Here is a 15,050-nt window from a genome sequence, read left to right as displayed (position 1 = left end):
TCCGAATTAGATTACACAGCCTTATTGTGTAGAGTCTAAGAGACAGTACCTTAGATTTGGAAGATAGCAAACCAACCGCCAGTTCTGGATCTCCAATAAGCCAATTGCCCAAAATGTCTGTGAGCAACGGGCGAATTTGACACATTTTCGCTTATTCGAGGGTGTAAGCCTACAAACTACTTTCTTGTTGTTGTTGCTGTTCTTGTTCTTGTTTTGGGGGGTTAGGAAAGGTCTATGCTAGAGCCTAAAAAGTCTGAAAAAAAGTGTTTCGCGTCGAGCTAAAGATACGGGAATTTTAGGAAAGGATATTTATGGTTTATTTATTAGAATGAAAATGCAAAAGAGTTAATAACGTGCATGTTAAATAGTACAGAAAAAATTATTTCTAATTAAATGTAGCGCTTTCATCTTAATATTTCGTCGGTGAAACAAGGCTCTATTTGACCATAGATTTTAGCGCATCTTAAATCGTGTTAAAAGTCAGGAATATAATGTATACAACTCTTGCGTAAGGGGAAAATCTTCCACGCATCCCAAGCAAGCATGGGGTCAGATCACGCCTTGTGTCTCTAGACAACCACCCCACCCAGCCCCCCACCGCCCCCAGGTATCGTTTGGCATCGTTAACCGAATAAGCGAAGCGAAGCAGTCGTAGTAGCTCATACGAAAAGGAGAGATTCAAAGACGTTGTTTTATTAGAGAATAGGACCAACTTGCTACCAAGGAAGGGAACACACAAAAAAAGAAAGTCTCAGGCTATTTAGCGAGTCTGGCCGAGTAGGAGATTTCAGCCTGCCAATAAAAAGTGTGAAGAAGAAGAAGAAGGAGAAGAAGAGGAGGAGGAGGTGGAGGAGGAGAAACAACGTAAACATCGACAAGCGTATGCGAAGCAGGAGAGAGAGAGAGAGAAAGACAAAGGAAAGAAATGAAGTGGGCAAGTCGAATGATGTATATATATATATATATATATATATATATATTCTATATATATATATATATATATATATATATACATAGTAGAGAGAGAGAGAGAGAGAGAGAGAGAGAGAGAGAGAGAGAGAGAAGGGTTGAGAAAATTTTCAGGAATAGTAAAGTTACAGAAGAAAATAGAGAGAGAGAGAGAGAGAGAGAGAGAGAGAGAGAAATTTTCAAAGAATAGATAGTTTATTTTCAGAAAACAGACAGAACAGAGAGAGAGAGAGAGAAAAAATTTTTTTTTTCAAAGAATAGTAAAGTTACAGAACAAAACAGAGAGAGAGAGAGAGAGAGAGAGAGAGGGGGGGGGGGATTTCAAGGAATTGTAAAGTTCACAGAACAGAGAGAGAGAGAGAGAGAGAGAGAGAGAGAGAGAGAGAGAGAGAGATTCGCGGAATATTCGCACACGAAAAAATAAACAAAGAATGTCAACACATCAACACGTACTATAAACAGATCGTATATTGGAGATAGCATTGAACGTAGACACAACACATTATTTACAATTATATATTTATTTTTTCCATCTATTGATGACCTTCTGTGACCAGAAGGTCAGAAGAAACTAGCAATAGGTCAGTGATAATTTACTAAAAGCAAAACGAAAAAAAGGAATCATTAATTCTTTACAGACAGCAGAAACAGTCTAGAATAGTATTTTGAAATATCCCAGCATTCCGACGTCAAGAAGATTATAAATACGTAAGAATTATCCCCCAGTCTATATTATCATAAAAATTTCTTCATCTGTGAAGCATTCAGAATGAATAAACGATAACAAAACAAGACTGAAAGCTCCATCTTCCTTGATCAGGCTCCAAGATCAGTTAAAAAAAGAGAGACGCTGAGGTTCAGTGGACTCGCAGATTTTTCCCTGGACCTGTTGGCAATAAAGCCAGGACTGTGCTGTGTGCTGGTCTCTCTTTCTCTCTCTCTCTCTCTCTCCTCATTTCAACGCTGTTACCTGATAATTTTAGGTCTCTGTCCACAGCATTGCTTGATGATGCTTTGGCCCGTAGCCTTGGTCGCAGCGTTGCAGATCATTGTAAATCTGTAGCTACAGTTTTGTTTGTTATGCTTTGGTCTGTAGCTACAGTGTTGCTTCTGAGACTGTAGCCTTGGTCAAAGTGTTGCTTTTGATACTGTAGCCTTGGTCACAATGTTGTAGATCATTGTAGATCTGTAGCTACAGTTTTCCTTAATATTCTTTGGTATGTAGTTACAGTATTGCTTCTGATACCGTAGCCTTCGTCACAGTGTTGCAGGATAATTGTAGATCTGTAGCTACAGTTTTGTTTGTTGTGCTTTGGTCTGTAGCTACAGTGTTGCTTCTGTTACAATAGCCTTCGTCACATTGTTGCAGGATAATTGTAGATCTGTAGCTACAATTTTGCTCTATATTCTTTGGTCTGTAGCTACAGTATTGCTTCTGATACCGTAGCCTTGGTCACCGTGTTGCAGATCATTGTAGATCTGTAGCTACAGTTTTGTTTGTTATGCTTTGTTCTGCAGCCACAGTGTTGATTCTGATACTGTAGCCTTGGCCACAGTATTGCAAATAATTGTAGATCTGTAGCTACAGTTTTGCTTGATATACTTTGGTCTGTAGCTACAGCGTTGCTTGCTGATACTGGAACCACAGTTTTATTGAAATTCCAGAATTGTAACCCGAAAAGTGTACCCAGATACTCTACCAGTACCCTAGTTACACAGTGTTGCCAGATGAAATAGGGACTGGTAGCTGCATTGTTGCCAGATGATTTCAAAGTTTGTAGCCAGAGCGTTATTGGATCAAAGAATCGATAATCTTATTTCTCTGCTTTCTAACAAAGTTTTGAGGTATCAGAGGTACCTGGAACCTTAAATATTGATAGAAGTGAGGTTGTTTGACATTCTGAAAGAGGTTAGAAGGTTGTGGTGGGTGGGTGGGTGGGGGTGGGGGTTGAGGATGAGGTTGGAGGTAGATGATTTTGTAGAAAGGGGGGAAAGAAGTGATGGGTTTATGGTGGGTGGGGAAGTGACAATGATCTGGGAGTTGAGGGATGTAGCTTAGATTAAGTAGACATGGTTAATTATTCTAATCACATCTATAAATGATAATAGGACTGTGTTTATATATAATATTATATATATTATATCTATATATATATATATATATATATATATATAATAACATTATATGAACATTTCAATATTTGTATATACATATTTCTTTTAATTGTCAAATACACACACACGCACACACATACATACAGAGTCATGCCCCACTCGCAGGCTTAACAGAACGTTTATTCCTGCACGAACAGACAGGCACGAGAATGTACCCCCAGGCCATGCACATGCACGAGAGCGCTCGCTATTTACACGACTGTTACCAAGTGTGGTGTCTTCAACCTGGGTGCTAGATCAGCTGATTAGCTCAACTATTTATGATGTTGTTGATTTATTTGCTTGTTTCTAGTTTACATATATATATATATTATATATATATATATATAATATATATAAATAATATATATATATATATATATATATATATATATATATAGGCTCTGGTCACGACTTGAATGGGTTACCAGCAATAGATCCTACCCACCTTAGAAAACATAAGACCTTCTAACGCCCAAGAGCTAGGAGGACATAAGGCCAGCAACTTGGACCCCTCAAAATACTCCCGAATAATGGAGGTACCACACTTCTTGGAACCAACTAACTCCCCCAATTACTAGAGTTTCCTAATCGATCAGTTCGCTGAAGACCTTGACGTTAAAGGGGTCCATTATCTTGTTGAGATCGTCAACTGATGATGACCGCTTTTCTCTCCGAAACGTTACTCATCATTCACGAGTTGTTTGGTCCCCTAAGTGTGAGACTGGCCTCCCCCCGAGAGTCTCTGTCCTGTTATTCGTTATGAGGGATGACTTAGTGGTGACTGACTTTTTTTTTTTTTAATAGATCACCACCCGCCAACTGACATCTTGGTAACAAACAGTCCATTACTCCTGTCTCTCTCTCTCTCTCTCTCTCTCTCTCTCTCTCTCTCTCTCTCTCTCTCTCTCTCTCTCTGTATGCATTAAATTAGGTATAGAATTCCTTTGTTTTTGACATTTTTTTTATATTTGACTTAAAATTCTACCATTTCAAGATGGCTATTCCTTTTTGTGTCAATGTAACTGAGCTTTTTTCAGTTTTGGTGACGAAATATTGCAGTTTTCGTAACTCTAATGACACAAATATAATCTCTGTTACATTAGTGTTTGCGCAGCCAATGATAATAATAATAATAATAATAATAATAATAATAATAATAATAATAATAATAATAATAATAATAATAATAATAATAATAATAATAATAAGCTTTTTTCTTCATTACCACCGTCATATCATACTGAGACCTCATTTCCCCTGATGATAATCAACTGATAACCAGAGATAGATTAAATCAAAGAAAAAAAATAGCGACCCCATTCTCTTCGTTAATCTGGGACAGTTGGGGGTCGACTGTAGCAGTTTTATCTAAAGCAGTTGATGACCTTTACGTGATAAAAGCAGTTAGGACGAAGTGTATAAACTGTTCCAATCTATAGAGAGAGAGAGAGAGAGAGAGAGAGAGAGAGAGAGAGAGAGAGAGAGAGAATGGACTAAAGGAGAATTCCTATCCTAGTCAGTAGTATGTGTCAACTTTTTGAATGATTGAAATCAATATTTTAAACAGTTTCAGTCTCAACAGTTCCGATTTAGCAGTTTCAACTGTTGATTCGACATCCAGATGAGCAGTTGCTAATAGGTTAAGTAAATCGTTGATGGTGTTACTGCACAAATAACAAGCAGTTACAACAACTCTCTCCTAACTACCTAGAGGGCTATAGGTACCTGGTGATTAGTGGACTATTGTAGGTCATAGAACACAGTAGTCAACAGGAGGGTACGAGGCTAGCAATCTCATCCCAATGAGAAGTACCAAGATCAGAAAGAACAAGGCGTGATCCGACCTCCAGCTTGCTCTGAACGCGTGATAAAATTTACGGTCAAATAGTGTTGTTTCGCCAACGAAAATTAGAATGAATATGCTATATTTTATCAGGAAATAATTGGTCTGTCCTGTCTAACATAAACATTATTTATTTTTGCCACTCTCATTCTAATATATAACTCATAAATATCCTATTGTAAAATTCCTATATCTTTAACTCGACGCGAAACAACTTTTTCAGACATTTATAGGGTTTTTAATAGACCTTTCCTACCCCCCACCCCAGAGCAAGAAAAACAACAGCAGGATCAACAACAACAACAAAGAAGTTTGTATGCTTACTCCCCGAGTAGTAAGCAACTAGAGAATACGTACACAACACATGCGTTTTTAAGAATGTATGTATGTGTCTCTACCTGATACAACATATGCACCCTAGTGCCCATTCCCGGGCAAGAAGGGCACAAGCCACTGCCAAAGCAACTGGAGTTAATGTCTGAGAGTCTATACAGCCAGTTGCCACGGCGATACGCTGTCCTCCCCGGCCGTCTGGAAGGTGATTTTCCAGTGGAGCCTGGAACGCTTTGCACCTGGATTCTTCCTGACAACACTGAAGAAGAAGGAGAAGAAGATGAAGAAGAGGAGGAGGAGGAGGAAGAAGAAGAGGAAGAAAGGAAAAGAGGGTGAGAAAAAAAGATATACGAGAATCAATTAGATATGACAAGTAGTACTGGACCCACCCACTACCACTAACACTCTCTCTCTCTCTCTCATGAAGACCCTAAGGAATGCCCATCTATGACGCCATGTAATCAGGGATCTGAATCTCTCTCTCTCTCTCTCTCTCTCTCTCTCTCTCTCTCTCTCTCTCTCTCTAATGATGACCCTAAGGAATTGTAGGAGAAACAGCAGACTGGATATCGAAGAATGGCTATAACTAATAGAAAACAATGAGTCGTAATAAACGGTGAAGAATCAGAATGGGCAGATGTGACAAGCGGAGTTCCTCAGGGTTCTGTCCTTGGCCCTCTCTTGTTTTTTTATTTACATTAATGATATGGATGTAGGATTAACTAGCAGGATAGCCAGATTTGCAGATGACACCAGTCTAGGTGTAAATGCAGCGGACCCAGAGACAGTAGAAAGTTTAAGAAATGATCTAAAGAAAATAGGAGAGTGGTCAAAAAGATGTCTAAAAGATGCCTTTTAACTTGGATAAGTGTGAAGTGCTATAAATATGAACAAACAACACTCATGCCAGCTACATGCTGCTTGGGAATGACATAAATAGTGTAGAACAGAAGGAGGACCTAGGAGTCATTATTACCAAGGACTTAAAATCCATAAAAGCTGAAAAGAAGGCACAGAAACTAGTGGGATACATAAAGAGGCAATTCAAATACAGAAACAAGGAAACGGTGCTGCACCTCTACACATCCATAGTTAGACCTCATCTTGAATATGCAGTACAGTTTTGGTCACCAACGCTAAGAAAAGACATAAATAGATTAGAAGGACTACAAGCAAGAGCCACAAAGGTAATTCCATCCATCAGGAAAATAGGCTACCAAAGACGACTAGAGAGCCTGAACATGAATGGCTTAGAAACACGACGACTGCAAGGACAACTAATAGAAACATTTAAAATACTGAAAAGCATAAGAAAAGCAGACAGTAACCTATTTACGTTAAAAGAAAATCAGACAAGATGTAATGGATGGAAACCAGAGCTGAAGAGATACAACACATCCCATTGTGGGAACTTCTTTACATACAAGATTTGTGACACTAAATGGAATAAACTGCCACCAGAAAGAAGTTGTCAACAGCACCAGTGTGGGGGAAGAGTTAAAAAAGAAAGCTAGACAAAATCATTAGGAGGACACTGTGAATGAACATTAAAACCTACTCCAAAGATAAGTGAGCACACGATGTCTCCTCTTAGGATGGACTAACAAGTCTTTGAGACATCCTAATCCTTGTAACTCTCTCTCTCTCTCTCTCTCTCTCTCATGAAGACCGTATGGATGTGCCCATCTGTGACGTCATGCAACCAGGGTTCAAGGGATGAGAACCAAGGAGAGAGAGAGAGAGAGAGAGAGAGAGAGAGAGCGGTCCAATTTCCTCGCTACCCTAATCAGGAAACTATAACTGATGTTTATCCCGTTTCCAGTTTCAGGTCAGCCCCTGCCAAGGTCACGGGTCTATTCAAGCGTTCGCATATTTTTTAATCTCTGGCGAATTCGGGTGACGCAACACTTCTCTCCGATTTCCAGAAGGGAATAATAATTGAATGCTTCGTTAGGCCCGCACAGATAGATGATGTATAGAAGATATGCATGTGTGCCCATGTCTATATGTAGTTCGCGAGTCTGATTTAGTTGTGTGGATTGATTGATTGAGAGAGAAAGAGAGAGAGAAAACGAATCTCACCTCAGTTCCTTGCTGCTGTAAGGTCATTGCTACCAACATATGTTTTTTTTCCCCTATTTTAAAACTGTACCGAGGTTAGAACCTCGGTTACGTTTTAAGGTTTTGGTATACATGTGCGACTTCCCGCCTGCTGTTAGACGTATGTGTAAATGGTATACACGCCTTCTGGTTGACTGTATGCATGTGCATATTATAAATGAAGCTATGAAACGTAATTCATACATACATCCAGACATATGTGTACGTATTTGCTCCCATCTTACTGTCCACCTTCTCTAACAATGGATTCGTGGTGCAACTGCTCTGAGGTTTTCCTCCTGTTACATCATTCAACCTTCTCAACTGTAAATTTCCATTTCAGCGCTGAATGACCTCGTAGGTCCCCAGTGCTTGGCCTTTGGCCTGAAATCTATATTCTATAGTCTATATTAAATATTAGATCTCTGTTTAGACCAGTTCAAACAAGGCGTGAGCCAACCCCCAGCTTACCTGTGGTGCGTGCTAAAATCTACAGTCAAATAGTATTGTTTCACCGACGAAATAATTGTTTTGTACTGTATAACATACTCATTATTTATTGTTTACATCTTCATTCTACTAAATAAACCATAAATATCCGATGCTGAAATTCCTGAATCTTCAACTCGAAGCAAAACACATTTTTCAGACCGATTTTAGACTCATCCAAAGACCTTTCCTACCAACCAACCCCCACCCACCGCCCCAAACAACAACAGTGTTAGCTTGTAGGCTTACTCCCCACGTAAGCGAAAATGTGATTTTTGCAAGATTAGGGATTAGATATATTTTGTGTCCCATAAAACTCGAACTCTTGTACCAATTAATCTAATCGAGTGATACCATAGATGTCAATAACCTTCCTCTATCAGTTCAGAAGATATAGGAGTCGCCTCTATCCTAAGGTATTTCTTAGCATTCGTATTTATTCATTCTTTCTTTTTTCTTTATCTTTGTATAAGTGGGGTAACTTCTTTCTGTATTACACTATACTTCTTCTTTATTCTTCCTAATGGATACCTTGATATTCTGTTCCATATGAATTGGGTACATCATCTGAATAATAATAATCTCTGGAAGCTTGAATTTCATGGGCTTGTTCCATATGTTTTTAGGTTTCTAATATCTAATTCTAAGCAGCAATAAGGCTAATTTGACTCAACTATACCCACATCTCTTGAAACTGAGTATTATATATATATAAAAAAGTCTATTGATCGTGCGTCCATCTCACCAGCATGTCGAATAAAGGAGCATAAGCAAGCGCACAGGACAGATTTACAGACAGACAGACACAACTTTTAAAAAGCGGGAAGTCAAGGTGGCGATGAAATCTACGGGTATTCATCTCCGCTTTTGAAAACAGATTGCTATTATCTTATTTCATTTAATAATTCAGTAGATGAAACCTACTCACATGGAGCAAGCCCGCCATACTTGAAATTTAAGATTCCAAAGAATATGATGGTCTAGACTAGGTGCGTATGTAATTGTAATAACCACGATGGCCTCTTAAAAAGCTTCTAGAATTCTTCACACTTTTTGGATACACTCATTACTGCAAAGCCTTAGATCCCAAGGCAAGAGTATGAAGTTACTATGATGTCAGAGGCAGTATTTTAACCTGCGTCCAGAATTCTCAGAATGGATTGTTGCATTTGGATATCTGAGGCTTTAAGCTTTTCCACAAAAAGTGTGAAGAATTTGAGTAGAGTTAAGACAATGTCGTGGCTATTACACTGACGCTATCAGTAATATTCACCCTTAAGTGTTTTGAAACCCAGTTTCTCTAAAAACTTATAAGAGCTCCCTATTAACTCTTAATTTCCGAAAATCCACGATGATGACCCCCAACAAAGTGTCTATATAGGACTAGTATATTTCTTCTGGGCCATGATCTTTATGATATTGACAGTCTTTTGTTTGTGTTTTTACGCTCATCCTCAACGAGCTTGTATTAAACACACCTCAGAAATGGTTATACATAACCGGTTCAAGTTCTTGTGGGAGGTGGGGGTGTCGAACCTATCTACGAAAGGTTCGAAATCTGGAATTCTAATTTAGAACGGTATACCTGGTCCTTTGCCAACTCTTCTGCAAGTTCAGTATTCTCTCTTCTCTCTAGCAAAGGCTCTCTCTCTCTCTCTCTCTCTCTCTCTCTCTCTCTCTCTCTCTCTCTCTCTCTCTCTCTCTCTCTCTCTCTCTCTCTCTCTCTCTCTCTCTCTGGCTCTTATTTTTCCAGTTAGATCTACTCTTGGTCATTCCAGTGCTCGCAAATTCTGGCCATATGTTGGCTTAGACAGGCCCGTACCTAGAGTACTACGTTTAGTTGGGGGGTGGGGGGTCCTTTTTCTCAAAACTGTACCTTCTCCTCTACAAATGTTATTGCATGTATAGGTATATACAAGATGAAATACTCGAAAATGTTATTTCAGTTATATTAAGGAGAGAAATTGGGTATATACGGTCTTCTACCCGATTAGATGTTATTCAAATGACTGACTTTGGTGAACAAAATCTTACTGATAATGTTGGAAAGTTTGCACTGAATTTCAAGAATATTTCTCCAGTTTTATTGATTGATTCATTTATCATTTTAACGATAACGTGCATATTACTTTATTTGTTGTTATGTAATATACTTTGACTTAGCAAAAAACACTTTGTAAAACAGTTCATTGAAAAGGGTAGTCACGAAAAATATGGACTTCCAGAATCCCCCCACAACGCCCCTTCCCCTAGGTACAGACCTGGTCTAGGGGGTAGGATGGTTTCAAAAAACTATTAAACTATTGACCCTCTCATTTCAAAATTCATGACGAGTTTTGCAACTAAAACAAAGACATTTCAAGAAACCTAAACACAAGTAACACTTGTCAGACATCTACTTAAGCACGGGAATGATTATCCTTTCATAGCTTTGGTACAGAGTAAATCATATTCTCTCGAACACTTTGAATGATTTAAAATGAAGATAAAATGGTTGGCAGCCTGTTCATGTAAGAGCTTATTTATTAGGAATACTACCAACGAATATTTATAAGTCCTCTTTTTCTTTAGGTGTAACTTGAGCGTCGACAGAAAACGAATTGAATGGATGACTTATCTATTTAGTCAATAGGCATCGAAAATCTTGCATATTAGTTTTGTTAAAATCTATTTACTTTCCTAATCGAGATAAATGAAAAGCTATCAGATTAATACAAGACAATCAATTTAATAAACAAATATATTGTACTTTTATGAGACAAAGCTGTAGTTTTTCAGGAACAAATGAGCATTTAAAATAGATCTTGCATAATAGTTTTAAAAAGAAATTGTGTACTTCCTAATAAAAGTAAATAAAAAGCTATCCGATTAATACAAGCCAATAAATTTCATAAACAGATATAATGTACTTATCTGGGACGCAGCGGTAGATTTCCAAGAACAAATGAGCATCTAAGTCACGGATTTTATCAATGAAACCAGTAATGGTGTATTTTGAGATGAGAATATATTAACAAAATATATCTTTGAGGATAAGTTAACACCTGGATTACAAATAAATGTGGCAGAATTTGAACTGGATACTTTACAAACATAAAATAAGAGCGATAATGTCGTCACAGGGTTTCCAGAAACCTCAATATATTCCTGGAAATGTTTTAGACTAATTTGCTCAGTAAAGAAGCTTCTGTTTGTTGCCTAGAGTTTGTGGGTTTGTGTATGTGTGTTTATCGTTGATTGTGGATACATATTAATTCGGATTAGATCAAGAAATCTTTCAAATTTAAGGCCTATTCAAACATTCTTCTTGGAAATCACGTCGAGAGTTTGAAAGGCAAACTGGAGGTAGGCTTTTAAGCTCATTTGCCTTGTCTTATTTTTTTATTAACGTTGTTATTAAGGTGAATCTTTTATTTATTTATTTACTTAATTTCTATCAAATCCAACAGTATTATTTAGTCTTATTCGTTCTGTTTCAGGGCTGTTGCTTAGTTTATGCATATTTTCTTTTAGTTTCACAATTGCTTATGCATATTGTTCTTAGTTTCTTAATTGTATATTCATATTTTTCTTAGTCTCTTAATTATTTATATATATTTTATTTGAGTTTCTTAGTTATGCATATTTTTTATAACTATTTTTTTGTACATAATGCAAGGTAATTTTGACCATATCCTACAGCTCCTACAGCTAGATTTACAATATATTCCTACAATACTGCAGCCCTTTAGAGGGAGAGATATGGAGAACCAGAAAATCTACACATTTTACATTTTAATTCCAAACTTTCGTACCATTCACAGATCTCAACATCATTCATATAATCGCATGGCGAAACACCATCGTCTTATCGCTAATTACATTGATTTTTTATTTTATTTTGCATTCATTTAAATGTTATGGATCCCTTTGGTTCTTGTCTGATCAATACCACCAAAATGTCACTGAGAACATTTAGCAGAGAGACATATTCTTACCTGACCTTGGAATGGCACAGTAGACAGAGTGGTACACTTCACCGTACGGGTTATAGTACCGTCAGTACACCTCATGCGGTGAAAAGTAGGCATTATACTCAGGCCCCTATAGCTGCTACCTCTTTCGTTCATTTTTACTGTACCTCCTTTCATATTCGCTCCTAGCAATTGATTCAAATTGCAACTGTTTTGAGGTTTTCCTCCTGTTACAAACCTTCTACTGTCAATTTCAGTTTCAGCGCAGAATGACCTCATAGGTCCCAGAGCTTGACCTTTGGCCTGAATCCTATTTTCAATCCAATTCCTGTTTGTGATTCCCAGTTAATCCTGTCGTCCATTCCTAGTTGGGTCGACTGGTCAAGCGCAAATTATGACTAATAAAGTCCTTGTGAATTGAATTAACTATAGAGCTTAGGCCAGAGGACAAGCGCTGGGGCCTGTGAGGTCAGGAAAACCTCAAAACAGCTGCCCTATGAATCAATTGGTAGTTAGGGCTAGAAAGTGAGATGGAAAAAAGAGAATATGGACGGAGGTACAGTAAAAGGAATGAAAGGGGTTGTAGCTAGGGGCCTAAGGAATGCATGCTTCAAAGATCCACGAGTAATGCCTACAGTGCACCGCATGAAGTGCACAGAAGGCGCTAACCACCTACGGGTGCAAGTCCTTGTGAATGAAAGTCAAATTTTTCATTTGTATGTTATACATTTTTAAGTCTTTTGTAATTTCATTTTAAATTTCTGTAAAAGAAAACTATTGAGGTTTGTCTCCCTGTCCGCACATTTTCTGTCCGCCCTCAGATCTTAAAAACCACTGAGGGTAGAGCGCTGCAAATTGGTATGTTGATCATCCACCCTCCATTCATCTGACATACCAAATTGTAGCCCTCTAGCCTCAGTAGTTTTGATGTTATTAAAGGTTAAAGTTAGTCACTGAGGTTAGAGGGCTGCAAATTGGTATGTTGATCATCCACCCTCAGTAGTTTTTATTTTATTTAAGGTTAAAGTCAGCCATGATCGTGCATCTAGCACTGCTATAGCTGCCAACAATGCAGGCCACCATGAGGCCATGGCTGGAAGTTTCATGGGCCACAGCTAAGAGTTTCACACGGTATCACACGCTGTACAGATAACTAGATTGTGCCAAAGAAAATTTTAATCATTTTTTACCTTTTTTTATTTTCAATATTTTTTGGCAAGTCTTTGATTTCCTTATTGCCTCTTTTGATAATTATTAATTGGTCCCTTTCTTTATATTTGTCAGTTGGCTCTTTATTTGGCAAATTTGTTTTTTCACATTTGTCATTTGGCTCCTCTTGAGATATTTCCCAAATAGTTCCTATCATGATTTGTCAAATAGCTTATCTTTAGATAGTTTTCAATTGACTGATTGCTTGATATTTGTCAATGACCTCTTTTGAAAGTACTATTGTCTTTTATGCTACTTTTTGTCTGCTGTTTTGATGCCAACTGGCGTCCCTTGATGTTTGTCAGCTGGGTCATATTTTGATATATGTCAACTTGTTCCTCTTCTGTTATTCGGTAGGTGGCTCCTCCTTCATATTTGGCAACTGGCACCTGTCTTTTTATATGAATATGTGTTTAAATATGCTTAATTTAACGACCTCCTTGTTGACAAGTAACCTTTGGGCATTAACGATATCTTCTGACTTGTGTTTATGCCACGATTTTGACCAATTTTCACCACTAATAAAGAAAGTGAAGGCTCTCGAGCCTGGTTTATTACCCGAAGGCGATTCAGTTAAGTCTATGAAAGTATCCATAGCCAATTACCGTTGTCTTTATCAATTTTAATAACCAACTCACGGTACAAGGCATCACAGTATATCAGTATTTTCTTTTGCATAGACAAATATATTGCAAAACCCCTCTTTTAGTGTGACCTGTAGCCTATACCTAGATATATGCAATGCATGCTTTTATTGCCCGAAGTGAAGTCATTCCATCTGGATAGCAGTCTTGTCTGGGAACAGAGCACTATAGATGCAATATACATAGGGAAGAAGGCAGTTTGTCTGATCTCTGACCTTTAGAAAGTTGGTTAAGAAACTCCCAAGTACATCAAGTTGCAAAGCAGATCTGCACATGTGTTAGACTGAGTGGCCAACACAGGGTGCATCAGTCTAAAGAATTCTGATTCTGTAGCTGTCAAGCAAAGCAATCAGACTCTGTAAGAATTGAGGATGGTGATGTGCTTATGCTTTTTCACAAGACAGGTTGGAGAATATGGCTTGTCTCATAGATATAGTGGGATCTGTTTACCTCAGACAAGCTTGAGTTCAATGACTTCAGCAAACAAAGGTTGGCAGGGCACAAAGGACATCAAAAAGAACAGAGTAACAGTAAGGTCTCATGGAGAACATTGTACAATATTTGACTGCAAGATGAAACTTCATTGAGTAATCTTCATATGTCAGTACTAAAACACTGTAGAATGGCAAAAGAACCAGAAAAATGAGAGAATGGTCAATCATAATAGGGAACCATCAATGTGTTTTCTATATTTACTTATCAGTATCATTGCAATATGGAATTTAGGCCTGATGCCAAGTGCTAGAGCCTGTGGTCATTCAGCGGTGAAAGAAAAAATTCCGAGTAAAGATTTGAAAGGTGTAACAGGGGGAACCCCTACAGAAATCAGTATAATTACTCAATACCTTGTAGTCAACTTTGGGTAAAGTTTAGTAGTTGAACTGGCCTGTTATATTCCAAACCTATAGTAATTAGTAGAATCATAAACACTCTTGAATGGTACCAGAATCATTTTTTTGAGACTTGATTAAAGCTAAACAATTTAGGAACATGATTAAAATTTTGACTAATAAACGGTCTAAAATGGTAGTAACACAAGATGGCATGAAGAATCCACAACCTGTACCACACATTCATCAGTAGACCTGGATGTGGAAAGAATAAGCATATCACCTTAAACCAGAAAAGAAATTCATCAGAATGAATGTCCATGACAGCATACATGTCGGTTAACACACTTCTAAGAGATGGGTCCCTCACCACCCAAGATTAACAGGATCATCTTCAGTCAAGTATTGCCTAAACATGTACACGAACACAATTCAGACCGAAGCATTAGGCAAAGTAAGACGAAAGGTTTGCTTAATGCGATCACGTAAAATATCTCGGTGTAAAATGTAAAATCACTTATTA

This window comes from Macrobrachium nipponense, chromosome 47, assembly GCF_015104395.2.
Source record: "Macrobrachium nipponense isolate FS-2020 chromosome 47, ASM1510439v2, whole genome shotgun sequence".
In the NCBI taxonomy this organism is placed as follows: domain Eukaryota; kingdom Metazoa; phylum Arthropoda; class Malacostraca; order Decapoda; family Palaemonidae; genus Macrobrachium; species Macrobrachium nipponense.
This window is presented reverse-complemented; position numbering follows the sequence as displayed.